The sequence below is a fragment of the Hippocampus zosterae genome, chromosome 2 (assembly GCF_025434085.1).
Source record: "Hippocampus zosterae strain Florida chromosome 2, ASM2543408v3, whole genome shotgun sequence".
NCBI classification, from domain to species: domain Eukaryota; kingdom Metazoa; phylum Chordata; class Actinopteri; order Syngnathiformes; family Syngnathidae; genus Hippocampus; species Hippocampus zosterae.
Genome location: NC_067452.1, coordinates 3888824 through 3909145, shown reverse-complemented (window position 1 = coordinate 3909145; position 20322 = coordinate 3888824). Strand labels below are relative to the sequence as shown.

The window sequence follows — 20322 nt, the reverse complement described above, 5'->3', positions numbered from 1 at the left end:
ATAAATGGAAATAGCTTGTCAATAAATAGACAAGAAGAACCCAAAACGCATATGATACAAAAAAAACATGACGAATAATTACAATGAAAAACTACTTACAAAGGTAAGTGCCAAAAACATGGTGCCACAACGAAACGTCAAGAAAGGCGGAGCACCAGAGGGAGACCAACAAGAGGAATGCACAGGTGATTCATCTTTTTTTCGCGTAAATAAGCCTTCATTATTTTTGCATAACATATATTTATTAAGCTGGCACTGTGGTCAACTGGTTAGCACGTCGCCCTCACAGTGCAGAGGTCGTGGGTTTGATCGCGGCTCCTGCCTAACCTATGTGGAGTTTGCATGTTCTTCCCGTGCCTTCGTGGGTTTTCTCTGGATACTCCAGTTTCCTCCCACATTCCAAAAACATGCATGGCAGGCTGATCGAACACTCTAAATTGTCGCTAGGTGTGTGTGTGAGCGCGAATGGTTATTCGTCTCCGTGTGCCCTGCGATTGGCTTGGCTACCGGTTCAGGGTGTCCCCCGCCTACTCCCCGAAGCCAGCTGGGATCAGCTCCAGCACCCCCTGCGACCCTAGTGAGGATAAAGCGGATCAGAAAATGGATGAATGGATGGATAGATTTATTTATTGGATAAATGGATCGATGTATTTATTTTATACATACTTTACAAACCTTTATTATCGATTTTAACAATGATATTATTATAAGTCCTATTATTATGATTTTTTCTTTTATGAGCTTGATTTTCTTTGGTGCGCCCCCAGGCTGTTGGTGCCCGATTCGCGGTGCGTGATTAACGTATGCCGAGTGCCGTGCCTGCTCATACCTCATCTTTCCTTCTTCCAGGACTTCTACCAGGAGTTTCCTCACATGTGGTGCACGTTGAAGGTGGAGTTACTATTGTGAGTGTGTTTAGGTCCTTAATGTTGTCAGTTTCTATGGTTCTTTATTTTGTCACGCAGGGGTGGGTGCGGCATGGTATCTGTCAGTATTTAAGTTTAAGTTGCTCAATGACAGTTGCCAGAGCATCTAGTTTTCTTCCATGCAATGTTGTGTCTAGGCCTGTTTTCTGTTACTTTTAATTTTTGTACAAAAACATTCACTTAGACTTTCTACAACTTAAACTTAGGCAAATTGTATTAGTTCCTTCATTTGGGAGTGTTTCACATGAAAACAAAATCCCTGCACTTAAACTGGCACACAATAACATTCAGAAGTGTCACTTTCAGACAGATGTGTTCCCTTAACTCTAACAGGAGAAAAAAAAGGTTTGCAACATGCAAGAGGAAGCACTGCAGAACTGCCTTCATTAAACAAGATGAGGTTTGCATGTGACTTGACTAGATAAATTGAAACCAGGCTTCATGTCCCTCCATTAAGGACCATTTAGTGTCATCATGTTGTCTCGCAAAGGAGTGCCAACCATAAAAAAGTATGGTTCGACCTTGCAGACAGTCAAGGAAGGACAATTCACATCTAATCTTACAGATGCCCTTGATAGCACCTGGACTGTCCTCGCAGACCACTTGTCTATGCCTAAACACACACACACCCAAACACACACACACACAAAGTGAGACACCCCCTTTTTGGGGAATTGTATGAAAGGTGGGTAAATGGAAAGGCATCTTTGTCACTCTGCTTCGCGGTTAGGAGAGGTTGATGACCCAGAGCTCTGTTTAGAATAATTGGTTTGATCTATGCTGTATTGGACTATTTGTTATGGATTCAATACTTTTCTGTGTTACTGACTTGATAGACCTGTGCATGTGGTCATTCCTGAGCCCATCAACGAGCACCCCGGAAGTCCGCCAAGGTATTGGATTATTGGTCAAATAGTGTGGTGGAAATTCCACCTTCAATAGTTCATTGAAAATGATTCATTTCATTTATTAAAATATACAATGTGACACTACAATTTTGTGTAAGTCCAGCAAATTATTTTGCAATGCTTTATACAATGTATTGACTGTGATTGTTGTACTGTAAATCAAATGTGAAGAAATCAGAAGATCTACTTTTCAAGCAACCAACCTCCCACAATCGACCCGTAACTGGCTGCTATCCTACATGATACCTGGCTGCACAGATGCACCCCTCCTTAAATAATGTCACATTATTTTATCTCAACAGATATGTGGAAGTAAATAACATTCGTCCCCCACCTAGCCACAGGTGCCGGCCTCCGCGCAGGTTGACATCAGAGGAGAGCTCGAAGACGGGGTGAGTTAGGACTGCCAGCTGTTAGCAATCAAGTCCATTTTCTAGTCAGGGACACATGGACCCCCAGGGCCAAAGCGCTTCACCACCCCCAGCTTGCAGTCTCCAAGTCCCCTGGTCCCACTGAGAGCCAGCACAGCTCTATTGGTTCCAGATGGTGTAAACTTTTCTCGGAGTGAGGAAGGCAAAGCTGCAATGTTACAATCTTTTTTCTCCGAGATAGCAACGCACAGCTGCACTGACCAGTAAAAACATGTATAGAAGATAATAAGCATGACCAAATCTCATCAAATAGGCCTTTGCATCATGGGACATGGACCACTGCAGATGACTTTCAGACCCTGGGATCAATGTCACATTACATTCCCAGAAATACCAACCCGGATTTAGAAGAGCTCTTTCGGAAGTGGGACTATGTAATACCGTGCTACCACAATCCATTCCTTGCTAAAATAATAACTTAAGTGGGTTATTTTTTTAACATGTTAACAATTAATGTTTTCAAAATTACATTACAGCAGAGTCTTGTCTGACTTACCTCACGCTTTATTTGAACTTTTACGTGATAAGTAAAACTAAAAATTAAATACATAAGCACAAATATTAAGTACATGATGACTGCATAATTACATGTAAATTCAGGATACGTTTTCAGAGTTTTGAAAGCATATGTCGCAGGTATGAAGAGAGACAGAGCAGGCACTTCCCAATAATCTGTTTTAAAACAGTATTTTATTTATTTATTTTCAGGGAATACGCAACCTGAGAGGAGGCTGGCTGCTTGCTACTACACAATCTCACTTATGCATTTGTACAGAAAATTCAGCAATTTCAATGATGAACATTATTGGGTTACAAAAGAAAATGAACATGAACCACAAACCACAGAAATAAATGGATATGAACTTGATGCAATCATTTTTAAGTTTAAGGTTTTTTTTCTCCTCTTGACTGCACATCCCTAGTCATTGTTCCTTAACAAACAACACAAGGAGATGGACTTAGGTGGATATTTTCAATGATCATTGCACTGAAACAGTGGACAAAAGTGCAAAGGTGAGATATGAATGACCGTCGAAATACGAGCATGAAGCTCATTCTCAAGTTTGATTTGCATGCAAAAAGTTGAGAAACGAATACCTGTACTGTATGGCCCCAGAAAAATCAACTCACTTCACAACAAGCAGCAGTTTGGCAGATAGGGGTTGAAGTCTCCGAGGTGGGTAAAAAAAAACTCCTCGGTGGCAAAGGATAAGATCCACCCGGAGTTTCTCAAGGCTTTGGATGTTGTTTCCAGTGAGGATTGGACTCCGCCAAGGCTGCCCTTTGTCACGACTCTGTTCATAACCTTTATGGACAGAATTTCTGGGCACAGCTAGGTCGTTGAGGGAGTCCTCAGTACTGGTGGCCTCAGTATTGCAGATGATTTTTGATTTTTGCAGATGATGTGGTGCTGTTGGTTTCTTCAAAACGGGATCTCCAATTCTCACAGGAGCGGTTCGCAGCAGAGTGTGAAGCGGTTTCGATAAACACCAGCACCTCCAGATCTGAAACAATGGTCCTCAGTTGGAAAAAGGTGGAGTGCCCTCTCCGGATAGGAGATAAGGTCTTACCCCAAGTGAAGGGGTTTTAAGCATCTTGGGGTCTTCTTCATAAGGGAGGACAGGATGGAGGCAAATCAGTTCTGAATTAGTTGTGATGTGGACTTTGTATCAATCTGTCATAGTCAATAAGGAGCAGAGGCAACAGGAAAAGCTCTCAATTTACAGGTCGATCTACGTTCGTACCCTCACCTATGGGCACGACCTCTGGGTCGTGACCGAAAGAACGAGATCCCGGATACAAACAACCGAAATTTGTTTCCTCCGCAGGGTGTCCGGGTGGGCTCTCCCTTAGAGATAATGTGAGAAGCTCGGTCATCCGGGAGGGTCTCAGAGTCCAGCTGCTTCTCCTCCACATCGAGAGGAGCCAGATTAGGTGGCTCATCTAATTTGGATGAGTCCCTGGACGCCTCCCTCATGATGTGTTCAAGGCGTGTCCCAGCGGCAGGAGGCTCCGGGGACGACCCAGGACACGCTGGAGAGACAAAGTCTCCCGGCTGTTGTGGGAACAACTTGGGATGCCCCAGGAAGAGCTGGAACAAGTGGCTGGGGAGAGGGACGTCTGGGCTTCCCTGCTAAAGCTGTGTGCGTGTGTGTGTGTGTGTGTGTGTGTGTGTGTATATATATATATATATATATATATATATATATATATATATATATATATATATATATATATATATATATATATATATATTCATGCGGCTGGATAGCTCAGTTGGTAAGGCATCGGTTTGGCATACGGAGACGGTGGTTCGAATCCCGCTTGGGGCAAAAATGAGCACATAACACCATCCAGTGTGGGTCCTTGGGCAAGATCCTTCACGCTAATGCCTATCTCATACAATGATGAGAGACAATAAAACGAATGACATGCCGGCTCAGACGTCGCCCAGCCAAACAAGGTCTGCGTCAGGTGCTGGGGAACCAGAGCACCTTGATGAAAAATGGGCTACTGGAACAAAGCGGAGATGGGCAAGAGGCGATAACATGGCTGTTGGAATGCTACTACTCAAGCAACCCTAGTCAGATGGGTTACATGCAGAGAATGTGGGCTAAATGGTTACTTCGAAACCCACAGTCACGGTTGACCACGAAACAACTAGTAGTAGTAGTGTTCCAACATCCACAAACGGCAACTGCTGTCACAACTTGAGATTGATGAGGTACAACGCAGGTTCCATGGTGAAGGGCCCCAGGCTGCCAGATCAGAGGAGGAGGTCATACAAGAGATTGGGAGGCAAGCCCCAATGAATGCAGATGATGAGATTGGGTGGCCAGCCCCAATGAATGAAATGCTGAGCGAGGCAGCAACTGACCTGAAAGCTAAGATCATGGCGAGAATGAAAGCTGGGCAACCTAGAAACCGATTACAACGGCTATATGAAGTACCATCTGAAAGTCTCATAGAAAGTGTGAATACAGCACTGAGGGCGATCCCTACCGTAACGATCACAGAAACCAATGAGCTGATATACGCTTCAGCATCAGTGATTCTGGAGACTCTGGGCTATAAGAGCAACCATGGAAGCCATGAGATACGTTACCCACCATGAAAAAGACGGTTGGAGGCTAAGATCAAGGCTGCCCGGAAAGATGTGAGTCAGGAGACGGAGGCCCAGAGCGGTGTGATGAAAAGGCCGATACCCGAGAGGTACATCCAGATGACCATACCTGAAGCACTCGAAACTGCCAAGTCCAGTCGCCTAAAGCGGTACACGAAAGAGAATGAGGCCAGACGAATAAACAGGCTGTTCGCAACACAACCTGCGAAAGTGTACGCTCAGTGGCAGGGTCCTAACAACAGAGCTGACCCACCAAGACTGGAAACTGAAAGGTACTGGAAAAGCATATGGGAGAAGGAGGTTGCACATAACAGCAGTGCACAATGGCTAGTGATCCTGAGAGAGGAACACAGCAACCTCCCTGAACAGAACCCGGTTACCATAACAGTGGCAGACATACAGGAAAGAGTCTCAGATATGAAGAACTGGACAGCACCAGGCCCGGACATGGTCCACACTTACTGGCTAAAGAAACTCACAGCACTCCATGAGCGCCTAGCAGTAGAAATGAACCAGCTGCTGAGGGATGGGACCCACCCAGAATGGCTAACCGAAGGGCGAACGATCCTGATCATGAAGGATCCCTCGAAGGGTGCAGCCCCATCCAACTATCGGCCAATAACCTGTCTCTCCACAACATGGAAGCTCATGTCAGGCATCATTGCGGCTAAGATAAGTGGACACATGGATCAATACATGAACGAAGCACAGAAGGGCATTGGTAGAGATACCAGAGGAGCCAAACATCAGCTCCTGGTTGACAGAACAGTCGCACAAGACTGCAGGTCTCGACGTACCAACCTGTGCACAGCTTGGATTGATTACAAGAAAGCCTATGACTCGATGCCACATACATGGATCACTGAATGCTTGGAGTTGTATAAGGTGAACAGGACCTTCGTTGCGAACTCGATGAGGATGTGGAAAACCACACTTGAAGCCAATGGCAAGCCACTTACCCAAGTGTCCATCAAATGTGGCATATACCAAGGTGATGCACTCTCCCCACTGCTGTTCTGCATAGGACTGAACCCCCTAAGCCAAGTAATCACCAAGACAGGCTATGGATACCGCCTCAGAAATGGAGCTACAATCAGTCACCTCCTCTACATAGATGACATCAAGCTGTATGCTAAGAGCGAAAGGGACATATATTCCCTGATCCACACAACCAGGATCTACAGCAGCGACATCGGGATGTCATTCGGGCTTGAGAAATGTAGTCGGATGTGACTAAGAGAGGAAGGGTAGTCCGCACTGAAGGGGTCTGACTCCCTGAAGGAACAATAGCAGACATTGAGGACAGCTACAAGTACCTTGGTATACCACAAGCCAATGGCAACCTCGAACTGGCAACAAGGAAAGCGGCGACGGCCAAATACCTCCAGCGAGTGAGGCAAGTCCTAAGAAGCCAGCTCAATGGCAAGAATAAGACCCGGGCAATAAACAGCTATGCCCTGCCAGTGATCAGATACCCTGCAGGAATAATAAGGTGGCCAAAGGAAGAGATTCAGACCACGGACGTTAAGACCCGAAAGCTCCTAACCATGCATGGAGGGTTCCATCCCAAATCCAGCACCCTGAGACTGTACGCAAGCTGAAAGGAAGGAGGCCGGGGACTAGTGAGTGTGAGAGCCACTGTCCAGGATGAAACATCCAAGCTCCATGAATACATCAAGGAGAAGGCTCCAACGGATGACGTACTCAGAGAATGTCTCAGACAATGGGGAACAGAAGATGAGGCGCTGGAGGAGGGACCATCATGGGAGGGCAAGCCCCTACACGGGATGTACCACCGGACCATAACTGAAGTGGCTGATCTCAAGAAGTCCTATCAGTGGCTAGAGAGTGCTGGCCTGAAGGACAGCACAGAGGCACTCATCCTGGCTGCTCAGGAGCAGGCCTTGAGCACCAGAGCCATCGAGGCCCAGATATACCACACCAGACAAGACCCAAGGTGTAGGTTGTGCAAAGAGGCACCTGAGACGATCCAACACATAACTGCAGGGTGTAAGATGCTGGCAGGGAAAGCCTACATGGAACGCCATAACCAGGTGGCTGGCATAGTCTCCTGAAACATCTGTGCGGAGTATGGACTGGAAACCCCAAGGTCAAAATGGGAAACACCTCCAAAGGAGGTGGAGAATGACAGAGCGAAGATCCTGTGGGACTGCCAGATCCAGACTGACAAGATGGTAATGGTGAACCAACCAGATATCGTGATCATAGATAAAGGGCAGAGGAAAGCCGTTGTAGTGGATGTAGAGGTCCCAAGTGATGGAAACATCAGAAAGAAGGAACACGAGAAACTTGAGAAATACCAAGGGCTCAGAGAGGAGCTGGAGAGAGCCTGGAAGGTAAAGGTGACAGTCGTGCCTGTGGTGGTCGGAGCACTCGGGGCAGTGACCCCCAAACTGGATGAGTGGTTGCAACAGATCCCGGGAACAACATCGGACATCTCAGTCCAGAAATGTGCAGTGCTGGGAACAGCAAGAATACTGCGCAGAACCCTCAAGCCGTTGGTAGAGAACCCAAGCTGAATGAGGGACGGACACCACCCGAGGGGGGGTGAGACGAGGATTTTTTAATATATATATATAGAGAGATAAAGAGAGATAAAACCACAGTTTGGGCCTCAGCAAAACACAAAGAATAACCAAACTGGGAATCACACATGTTAAAGTTTTATCTTGAACTCACTGGTGGTTACCATCCCCAAAAAGGACTGTTTATGTCACCTGCAGCCCGGTAGTCAGCAGCTCAAGGTGAGATGCCACAAGTTGATCAACAAGCTTTGACTACTCCCTGTTCAACACATTGCTGGTTCGCTCCTAATTCACAGCCTCCATTAACTCGCCTCCGTGGTAGTGAATAAGCAAAACTCCTTACAAGTATAATCTTCATAAAGGGATTATGATGACTAATTATCAGATGGAAGGATGGAGACGCCATCGCAAAATTAACGTCATGTTATTGATCCTGAAAGACCGAATTAAGTGCTTGGGTAATGGAGTACATTTTACGGAGATCTCCTGGAGCCGCATTCGAGTGGAGCATATCCAGCCTTGAACAGCAAAATAGCAAGCAATTTAATTAGTTTCTGGAGAGAAAATTAACACAATAATGCTACATACATAGATATACAGCCGAACAAGAAATGGTCCAGCATCCCGTACGTTAGCCGCAAGGTGTTCCCAACAACATTAAAAGTATATAATTATTATAATTGTGCAAAAAAAAATATGCGGGCTGCTTTGATTTTGTTTCCATTTGATAATTTTGTGTGGCAGCAGTAGGACTACTGGATGCATTTTTCATTTGATGTCGGTCTGTTTAATGTTACTTCAAAATAAAGTGAGAAAAGAGAACAACGTCTTGTGTTTTGTCGTGATGGGAAAATGAAGCGTCTCTGTTCAATATTGGGCTGAATTCAAACTGGCTTGCCAATTCTTAAATTTTAAACCCAACAGTGCCATCTGGAGGAGTCAAAAAATACAACTGTTCAACTTTGAAGCTTCATTTTCCAACTGTGTTGTATAATTACTGCAATATAATTCCGGATCGAAGATTTTTTTTTAATGCATATCACTAAGCACTACAGTGGAGAATACTGTATGCTTCGGCAGATATGTGGGAAAGAATTAGTCCACCCTCAGTCGATAGGAGGTATTTTGCATTTAGAAAAGATTATTTACAGCAGAGCAAGGTGCAACAGGCGCAGACATCCTCATGACGCGACCTGAAATTTTGTCTCTCGAGGATATAACAACAATAATAATAATAATTAAATGATGTGAGGCGGCCCGGTAGTCCAGTGGTTAGCACGTCGGCTTCACAGTGCAGAGGTACCGGGTTCGATTCCAGCTCCGGCCTCCCTGTGTGGAGTTTGCATGTTCTCCCCGGGCCTGCGTGGGTTTTCTCCGGGTGCTCCGGTTTCCTCCCACATTCCAAAAATATGCATGGCAGGCTGATTGAACACTCTAAATTGTCCCTAGGTGTGAGTGTGAGTGCGAATGGTTGTTCGTCTCCGTGTGCCCTGTGATTGGCTGGCAACCGATTCAGGGTGTCCCCCGCCTACTGCCCGGAGACAGCTGGGATAGGCTCCATCACCTCCCGCGACCCTAGTGAGGATCAAGCGGTTAGGAAGATGAATGAATGAATGAATAAATGATGTGAAAAACTATTGTAAATAGCACTGACTGCGATTTATCCATTTTGTATTTATATTGCACTTAATTGAACTGTGTTTGTTTGTTTTTTCTTCTTTCTTCTTTCTACCCACATTCTTGCTGCTGGAGCCTGTAAATTTCCCCAGTGTGGGACAAATAAAGATATCTTATCTTTTCTTATCTTATCTTATCTTATCTTATCTTATCTTATCTTATCTTATCTTATCTTATCTTATATTCTCTTATCTTGTCTTATATGATGACATGAGTTCCAAATCCAAAAATATCTTGAGGCATATTTTTTATCAACATTCGTGTAAGGTTACAAACATTTGGAGGATTCCGACTTAAAGTTACTATCCTACTATATTTGGTAGTTTAAAACACAACATCTACATATTAATCAAATGGATTTGTCACCAAGGCTCCACAGCACACATATATGGAGACATTGCAGCTGCATTGTTTCTCTCTCCAACAGCTCATTCACATTTCTCAGGAAATTAGATTAGATAGAGGTGGAATGTTCTGGTAAATCGTTGCCCCACCCACTCCCACTAAACACTAAATCACTCAACAATGATATATTACCAAGCAGCCAATCAGAGAAAATCTGAAGTCTCATTGAGGTTGGCAGTTTGTTATTAAGTGGTGAACACGAGTTTATTGTAAATTTAGACACTTTATTTTAGGTAACCCGCAATTGATCAAATTCCACCTTCCAATGTTGTTGACATCATCGGGTCACATGGGCTGTTTGCAGCTCTCTACCGCCCTTGTGTGGCCAAAATAGGGTACTTTACTTGCAATCATGAAAGGTACACATATCATGTTAACGTCATTTAGAATAACTTTCTAAATTGGCAAGTGCCAGTGTGCCACAGTGGATGCCCATATAATACCTAATGTCATGTCGTAGTTGTCCCTGTAGGTCTATAAAGTCTTATTTTTGTTCCTGGCTACCCCCATCTGAATGAATGAATAAAAAGTTGATGATAGAATTATACACCATTGTTGATATTGGCTGTGGAAAAAAGTGGCGCAATTCGAGAAGTGCATGCCTCATTCAATCTTTGTCAAAACCATCTAATGCGTTTTCAAAGGTAAAACTGAACATTTTTTTAATGTCCATAATTACTGTAGTTTACTTATAATCTATCACAAATTTGATTCAGAATGAGTGCAATTTACTATTTCCATCCATCCATCCATCATCTACCGCTTATCCGGGGCCGGGTCGCGGGGGCAACAGCTTTAGCAGGGAAGCCCAGACTTCCCTCTCCCTAGCTACTTCTTCCAGCTCTCCCCGGGGGATCCCGAGTCGTTCCCAGGCAAGCTGGGTGACATAGTCTCTCCAGCGTGTCCTGGGTCTTCCTCGGGGTCTCCTCCCGGTGGGACATGACCGGAACACCTCACCGGGGAGGCGCTCAGGAGGCATCCGAATCAGATGCCCAAGCCACCTCATCTGGCTCCTCTCGATGTGGAGGACAAGCGGCTCGACTCTGAGCCCCTCCCGGATGACTGAGCTTCTCACCTTATCTCTAAGGGAGAGCCCGGACACCCTGCAGAGAAAACTCATTTCAGCCGCTTGTATCCGGGATCTCGTTCTTTCGGTCACGACCCATAGCTCGTGACCATAGGTGAGGGTTGGGACGTAGATCGACCGGTAAATTGAGAGCTTCGCCTTTTGGCTCAGCTCCTTCTTCACCACGACAGACCGATACAACGTCCGCATCACAGCAGACGCTGCACCGATCCGCCTGTTGATCTCTCGCTCCCTCCTGCCCTCACTCGTGAACAAGACCCCAAGATACTTGAACTCCTCCACTTGGGGTAAGATCTCCTCCCCGATCCGGAGGGGGCACTCCACCCTTTTCCGACTGAGGACCATGGTTTCAGATTTGGAGGTGCTTATTTTCATCCCAACCGCTTCACACTCGGCTGCGAAATGCTCCAGTGAGAGTTGGAGAGCTCTGTTTGAAGGGGCCAACAGCACCACATCATCTGCAAAAAGCAGGGATGCAATACTGAGGCCCCCAAAACGGACCCCCTCAACGCTTCGGCTGCGCCTAGAAATTCTGTCCATAAAGGTTATGAACAGAATCGGCGACAAAGGGCAGCCTTGGCGGAGTCCTACCTCCACTGGAAACGATTCCGACTTACTGCCGGCAATGCGAACCAAACTCTGACATCGGTGGTATAGTGACCGAACAGCCCGTATCAGGGGGTTCGGTACCCCATATCCACGAAGCACTCCCCACAGAACTCCCCGAGGGACACGGTCAAACGCCTTCTCCAAGTCCACAAAACACATGTAGACTGGTTGGGCGAATTCCCACATACCCTCAAGGACCCTGCTAAGGGTGTAGAGCTGGTCCACTGTTCCACGGCCGGGACAAAAACCACACTGCTCCTCCTCAATCTGAGGCTCGACTTCCTGACGGACCCTCCTCTCCAGCACCCCTGAATAGACCTTACCAGGGAGGCTGAGGAGTGTGAAACCTCTGTAGTTGGGACACACCCTCCGGTCCCCCTTTTTAAAAAGAGGGACTACCACCCCGGTCTGCCAATCCAGAGGCACTCTCCCTGTTGTCCACGCGATGTTGCAGAGGCGTGTCAACCAGGACAGCCACACAACATCCAGAGCCTTGAGGAACTCCGGGCGGATCTCATCCACCCCTGGGGCCTTGCCACCGAGGAGCTTTTTAACCACATCGGTGACTTCAACCACAGAGATAGGAGAGCCCACCTCAGAGTCCCCAGGCTTTGCTTCCTCCAAGAAAGGCGTGTTGGTGGAGTTGAGGAGGTCATCGAAGTACTCTGCCCACCGGTTCACAACGTCCCGAGTCGAAGTCAGCAGCGCCCCATCCCCACTGTACACAGTGTTAGTGGTGCACTGCTTCCCCCTCCTGAGGCGTCGGATGGTGGACCAGAATTTCCTCGAAGCCGTCCGGAAGTCGGCTTCCATGCCCTCACCGAACTCTTCCCACGCTCGGGTTTTTGCCTCGGCGACCACCGAAGCCGCGGCCCGCTTGGCCAATCGATACCCGTCAGCTGCCTCTGGGGTCCCACAGACCATAAAGGCTCGATAGGACTCCTTCTTCAGCTTGACGGCATCCCTTACTGCTGGTGTCCACCAGCGAGTACGGGGGTTGCTGCCACGACAGGCACCAACCACCTTACGGCCACAACTCAGATTGGCCGCCTCAACAATAGAGGCACGGAACATGGTCCACTTGGGCTCAATGTCCCCCGCCTCCCCCGGAACATGGGAAAAGCTCTGTCGGAGGTGGGAGTTGAAACTCCTTCTGACAGGGGATTCCACCAGACGCTCCCAACAAACCCTCACTATACGTTTGGGTCTGCCAGGACGGACCGGCATCTTCCCCCACCATCGGAGCCTACTCACCACCAGGTGGTGATCAGTTGACAGCTCCGCCCCTCTCTTCACCCGAGTGTCCAGAACATGCAGCCGCAAATCCGATGATACAACTACAAAGTCGATCATCGAACTGCGGCCTAGGCTGTCCTGGTGCCAAGTGCACATATGGACACCCTTATGTTTGAACAAGGTGTTCGTTATGGACAATCCGTGACGAGCACAGAAGTCCAGTAACAAAACACCACTCGGGTTCTGATCGGGGGGGCCGTTCCTCCCAATCACGCCCCTCCAGGTCTCACTGTCATTGCCCACGTGAGCATTGAAGTCCCCCAGCAGAACAAGGGAGTCCCCAGCAGGAGTACTCTCCAGCACACCCTCCAAGGACTCCAAAAAGGGTGGGTATGCTGAGCTGCTGTTTGGTGCATATGCACAAACAACAGTCAGGACCCGTCCACCCACCCGAAGGCGGAGGGAGGCAACCCTCTCGTCTACCGGTGTGAACCCCAATGTACAGGCACTGAGCCGGGGGGCAATGAGTCTGCCCACACCTGCTCTGCGCCTCTCACCGTGAGCAACTCCAGAGTGGAAGAGAGTCCAACCCCTCTCGAGAGAACTGGTACCAGAACCCATGCTGTGTGTGGAGGCAAGTCCGACTATATCCAGTCGGAAATTCTCTGCCTCACACACCAGCTCGGGCTCCTTCCCTGCCAGAGAGGTGACATTCCATGTCCCAAGTGCTAGCTTCTGCAGCCGAGGATTGGACCGCCAGGGTCCCCGCCTTTGGGTGCCGCCCAGCTCACATTGCACCCGACCCCTTTGGCCCCTCTCATGGGTGGTGAGCCCAATTTACTATTTGTTATGTGAAATAAATCGCTGAATATCAAAATTCCATCCATCCATTTTCCGAACCGCATGATCCTCACTAGGGTCGCGGGGGGTGCTGGAGCCTATCCCAGCCGTCTCCGGGCAGTAGGCGGGGGACACCCTGAATCGGTTGCCAGCCAATCACAGGGCACACAGAGACGAACAACCATCCACGCTCACACTCACACCTAGGGACAATTTAGAGTGTTCAATCAGCCTGCCACGCATGTTTTTGGAATGTGGGAGGAAACCGGAGCACCCGGAGAAAACCCACGCAGGCCCGGGGAGAACATGCAAACTCCACACAGGGAGGCCGGAGCTGGAATCGAACCCGGTACCTCTGCACTGCGAAGCCGACGTGCTAACCACTGGACTACCGGGCCTGAATATCAAAATTAAGAATCTAAATCAATTAAATGTACTGCAAATGTGAGTCGTTACTGATGCTGTCGTGGTACATTGATACATGCCTGACTTCAGTGCGGGCGGTGTCGGTTCAGCTCCACATAGTAACAGTGTGAAAGTGAGAGTAAATCAACACTTCCCTTTCTCTTTCTTTATGTGGCCTGTAACTGACAGGCGATCAATCTCCAACGTTTTACACCAAGTATCACCCAAAAAATACCTGGCTCCCCAAGTACAGTCCCACCATGACCAACATTTAAATACAGTAGTGCCTAATGCACTGCCGAAGAAGAAGAGTTGCAGGAAGGATAAAAGACAGAGGCTAGAAGAGAAAACAAGAGAGGCACAGGAAGCAGCAGAGAACAACGACACGACGACCCTATACAAGATCGTGCGGGAGCTAACCAACTCCAGGAGCAGCTCTGGCGTGCCAATCAGGAGCAAGGATGGCAGGACACTTCTAAGCGACGAGGAGCAAGAAGCAAGATGGCTGGAACACTTCAGGGAGGTTCTCAACCAACCAATGCCTCCCGTGCTCTTCAATTTCGATCAAGAGACACCAGCTCCAGCTCTAAATATTACATCGAAAGAGATATCCGAGACTGAGGTTGCCAGAGCAATCAAGGGCCTTAAGAACAACAAGGCACCGGGACTCGATGAGATAGCTGCCGAGCTGTTGAAACATGGCCAAGATGCTGTTGTGCAGAGCCTTACCCACCTGTTCAACCTGATTTGGCATGCTGAAGAGGTTCCTGCCGACTGGAGACGTGGGGTCATTGTCACGCTCCCCAAGAAGGGAAGCCTCGCAGACTGCAATAACTGGCGGGGCATTACGCTGCTGTCAATTCCCAGCAAGGTATTCTGCAGTGTTCTGCTACATCGCCTTAAAGATGAAGTGGATAACATCTTGAGGGAAGAGCAAGCCGGTTTCAGGAAGGGAAGGTCTTGCGCCGAACAGATCTTTACCCTTCGAAACATCATAGAGCAGTGCCAAGAACTTCAGATACCACTCATGATCAACTATATCGATTTCAAGAAAGCCTCCGACAGCATCCACCCGGAGTCACTGTGGCAGATCGTCCAGCTGTATGGTGTACCCCTCAAGTACATCAACATCTTCAGGTCATTGTACCACAACTCAACCTGTTGTGTCAAAACCAACAGTGGCACAACTGACGATTTTGACATTGTCACTGGTGTAAGACACGGTTGCATTCTGTCACCCCTACTCTTCATTACCATAATCGACTTTGTGATGAGGAAGTCCATCACAGGAGCAAAAGCTGGCATCAAGTGGGGAGGGAGCAGACTAGCTGACCTGGAATTTGCAGATGATTTGGCCCTGTTATGTCACACCCAGCCCGCACTCCAGGAGTTGACCAATAATCTGTATGAGCACGGAGTTAAGGTCGGTTTGCGAATTAGCCAGGAAAAGACCAAGGCCATGGCCGTCGGACAGCACCAACACCTTCAACCACTCACTCTACACCAACATGACATTGACAGCTTCACATATCTTGGGAGTAACATCTCAAATACAGGTGGTGTGGAGAAAGACGTCAACAGTAGACTTGGTAAAGCTGCGGGAGTGTTCCAACGCCTCGGCAACATCTGGTCATCGAAAGCCACCACTACGACCACCAACGCCACTACGCCTCTATATGTCAGTGGTTATCCCAACAGCGATTTACGCCTGTGAGACATGGATGAAGACAGCCAACATAACCAACCAGTTAGATGTCTTCCTTCGGCGTTGCCTGAGATCCATCCTGAGGATCTCATGGAGAGACCACGTCACCAACGAGGAGGTCATGAAGAAGGCAGGAGTGGCTGAACTGTCAGACATTGTCTCTGAAAGGAGAAGGAAAATGATCGGCCACGTACTCCGACTGCCAAGAGAGAGACCGGCAAGTGTGGCCATGGACTGGATGCCAGAGGGTGGAAAGAGGAAGAGAGGTAGGCCAAAGAAGACGTGGAGACAGACTGCCAAAGAAGACCTCAGTGAGATGGGTGTCAGCTGGGATGGAGCAAGAAGGGTCGCCAGTGACCGGACCAAATGGAGGAAACTCGTCGCCCAATGTTCCAAATAGGAACGGGCGGAACTAACTAACTAACTAACTAATGCACTACGGTTTTTTAATGTTGGTCATTAAAGCGTTCATTTAAAAACAGGGCATAGGTTTTATTCATAATTAATGAGTGTAAGGAGAATACTTTTCACACAAACAGTTGGTTAGAGAAAACAGAGAAAGCTTTTGTATGAAAGGTAAAAACAGTTGTTGCCCAACTGTGTTGGGTTTATGGAGACTGAGATGGGCCTTTGTCCAGTATCTTACACCCAACCCGACAATTAATTCATCAATCAAGCTTCTTTTGATTTGACTACGGTTGTTCCAGAAAAAGACTAATCAGGGCACTTTTAGTGTTGTGGTTTCTCATGTTTTTATGGAAATAAATAAATAAATAAATAAATAACATCACATAACATAAAATAAATCCCTTGCTGTCCCCAAGTGCCACGTGCTTTATTACAGTCGTGTGCATTAAGATACCTCTGGGTATTCAGTATTTGGTGACAAGAACAAAAACACAGTGCAGCTGGGCTCTTCCTCTCTCCCCGCTCCAAATGAAACGAGATTTTATAGAGTTGAAATGTTTTTCTCACAAAGTGTAGGCGGGGCTGCATGATCATATCAATAGCCGCGTTTACAACTAGGAGCGGCAGATTTCACAGCAGTATGCGATAAGATATACGTCAAATAAAACTGCCATGTGATCAGAAATCCCATTTTGAAGGACTTCCAGATTTGACACCGGTAGACCATAAGCAAGGACAAAGTCTAAAATATGTCCTTGTTCATATGTCGGGCTGGTCACATACTGCACGAAATTAAAAGGTCGATAAGTCTTAAGAAGTCCTTTGATAGTGGTTTGATGTGTCGCTCAGACCTCCTCAGTGCAAGTAATCCAGTGACACACACCAGTCTCTAACTGCATATTTCCATCCGTTTTCAAGTCAGGCCTGAACATGACATAGTATCAGTCACATCCACATTGATTCTCAATCCATGGAATTGAGAGTCGCCACTTGGAATTGAAAGGTTTACATGGGACAGGAGAAGTGAACCAATCTCTTTTTTTCATCAATGGATGCTACAGCTTCTTGTTTACTTTCAAACTTAGCTTGTAGCAGACGTGTGCACATTTTGAGCATGAAGTCTCAGAGAAATTGGTGAAAGGACACTTTGAATCGCTACTCTTTCATCGAGAATGACCTTAACCCTCGTAGTGCACCGCTTGCGATAAATGTAAAATGATGTCTTTGAATCAAAGGCAAAGGCATTCAGAAAAACACGAGAGAGCTGAAACTTATGGAGGGGTTCTAAAATGGCCTAAATTTCATGATGTCACCGGCTGATAATTCTCAGGCATTGCAGCAATAATAAAAAAAACGTTTTGATACCTTAATCTTCACAATTTACATATTTTGCACCATAGAGACCCAATATAAATTATATTTTTGAATGCATCGTAAACCTAATGTGTAAACATGCATTTCACGCGATTTTTACGTCAATCGCTTTGTTTTCGCTTGGACAGACGTATGCATGCCACATTGTTGGTTTGAGGTCATTCCAATTGTGCAACTTTTAGGTGGCTTTCATCGAGAATGACAGTCCTTAAAACAACAAAGCATGTGCAGGAAAAGTGACTAAGATTGCATGACTGACCTGTTTTATGTTATGTTATGTGTTGTGTTATATTATTTTGTTGTTTTAATTAACTGTATTTGGTATGTTTATATAAAGAGACCTGCCATGGGACTGCGGCTGAAAACTAGCATTTATGCTAAGTCCGGCGCTGTTTCTTGTGTTTTACAGTGTTTTACACTGTTTCTTCTTGTTTTGATTAATGTGCACTGTCCCAGTAAAATACATAAATAAAAACCATAGTCGCAATATGTCCCTTGGAAGGTAGCCTTGGTCTTCGAGAGAAAATTGCAACGGTTTCTTGTCAGCACTTGTCCTTGCGCTTTCCTCACTTCCTAAGATCTTGGTCCAGTTGTGTTTCTGCCCCAACCATTTTGCTCAAGAAATGACTTGTAATTCTCATGCATTCCCTCGCCTGTCTACCGTGGTACTTTAGGCACGTTGAACATTTTTATACCATGACTTCATCCCAGGCCATTAAACCGTGTCTCTTGCTCTTCTCTTACACTTCTCTCTTCCAAGGTGTCCCTCATGAAACCTTAACAATGTCCCTTTTCTGGCTTCGTGAAGTTACGATTCTTTTGTCTCTCAATAACAGCATATTGGCCACCTCTCTGATCTGACATGATAGTAGTTTGGATGGCATCTATTGATCCAGCCATTTTCAATGCGTTCCATCACTGTTTGTATCTCTTTGTCCATTGAATTTTCATTGAATTGTTGCTACTTATAGCATCAGACACTGACAATGCCTCATCTATCATGATAATATGATACGATGCTTTAGCTTCACTGGAGCTTGTGTTACTCATCTCCAGTACTCATGATCATTTTCAATGCGTTCCATCACTGTTTGTATCTCTTTGTCCATTGAATTTTCATTGAATTGTTGCTACTTATAGCATCAGACACTGACAATGCCTCATCTATCATGATAATATGATACGATGCTTTAGCTTCACTGGAGCTTGTGTTACTCATCTCCAGTACTCATGATCATGCATCTTCTAGCACTAGATCTTTGCAAGGTGCACATCCATCCATCCATTATTCAAACTGCTTATCCTCACGAAGGTCGCGGGCGTGCTGGAGCCCATCCAAACTGACTTCGTGCAGTAGATGTGGTACACTCTGAACTGGTTGCCAGCCAATCACAGGGCACACATAGACAAAGAACCATTCACACTCTGCGCCCACCGTCCAAATCTGCTCCGGCAGCGCAAGCCCTGCAGTCGCCCCCCGAGCCTGTTCTGGCGGCGCACGTCTTGCAACTGCCCTCTGAAACTGTCTTGGCAGTGCAAGCCCTGCGGCTGCCCTCCAAGCCTGCTCTGGCAGCGCAAGCTCCGCGCCCGCCCTATTTCCTGTTCCGGCAGCGCAACTCTGTGGGCACCCCCTCTGATTCTGCTCTTGCAGCACAAACTCTGCAGCCGCCTCGCACCCTGCTCCTGCAGCCGCTCCAGCTAAGTAACTGTAACCTAAGGCACGTTCGGAAATGCACTCTGATGCCACTCCTCTGAGAATGAGTGTTGTTGGAGAGGTAGAGTGTGTTGCGCTCTCGTTAATTTGAGAACACAGCCAACACAGGAGAACCGTGTCGAAAGTCGGAGCGCCTCATGCCTCGCACCGTTTTCGGTGAACGCTGAATAGCAACAACAAATTTAACCAACGCTCTAAGTTTCCAGAAACCAGATTGTGCTCGGAAATGATTTCCAAACGCGCTCCTAATGCATCAGTATCTGAAAGACTCGACCTGCCCCTCTCTGCCCTCACAAACACACGTGGAGTACAGTTGCAACACAAACACAGAAATAGGAGTTGCATTGGAACAGAACGGCTCCTGACTTGCGAACTTACAAAATGATTTTCAACTGAAATACATATATATGCCTGCTCATTTTAGGACTCTATAGAATATGAATAATTCAAATGCAGCGTGTATGCTAAAATGTGATAAATAATGATTTCATGGGGTTTTTTCCTCACCCGGGCTGGCCTCACGAGTATCGAGGCCATGATCACCCTGGCCCAACTGCGGTGGGCCGGCCACGTGCAGCGGATGAGCGACGACCGTCTCCCGAAGCAGCTCCTCTTGCGGAGTTGCTGGAGGGCACCCGTCCCCGCGGTGCCCCGAAAAGACGATTCAAAGACCAGCTAAAGGGTCATCTTCAGCGGTGCCGGATTCCCCCGGCACAGTGGGCTGACCTGGCCGCGGATCAGGTGGCCTAGGGTGGGGCTGTGCGGGGCGGGGTCCGGGTATTCGAGACTTGCCGCGTCGCTGCGGAGGAGGACCGGCGAGCGCGGAGGAAGGAGAGGGCCCTGCAACCGCTCGGCCCCCCAACCCACTTCTGTCAATTCTGCGGGCGGGGTTTTCGGGGAAGACTGGGTCTCTACAGTCATCGGAGA

General features: G+C 47.2%; 1 protein-coding gene across 2 annotated transcripts in view; it reads left to right on the top strand.

Annotated features, from left to right (window-relative positions):
- stat6 (signal transducer and activator of transcription 6, interleukin-4 induced) overlaps positions 1-20322 on the top strand; it is a 115462-nt gene that overhangs the window by 31123 nt on the left and 64017 nt on the right. The gene's annotated exons all lie outside the window — the stretch shown is intronic.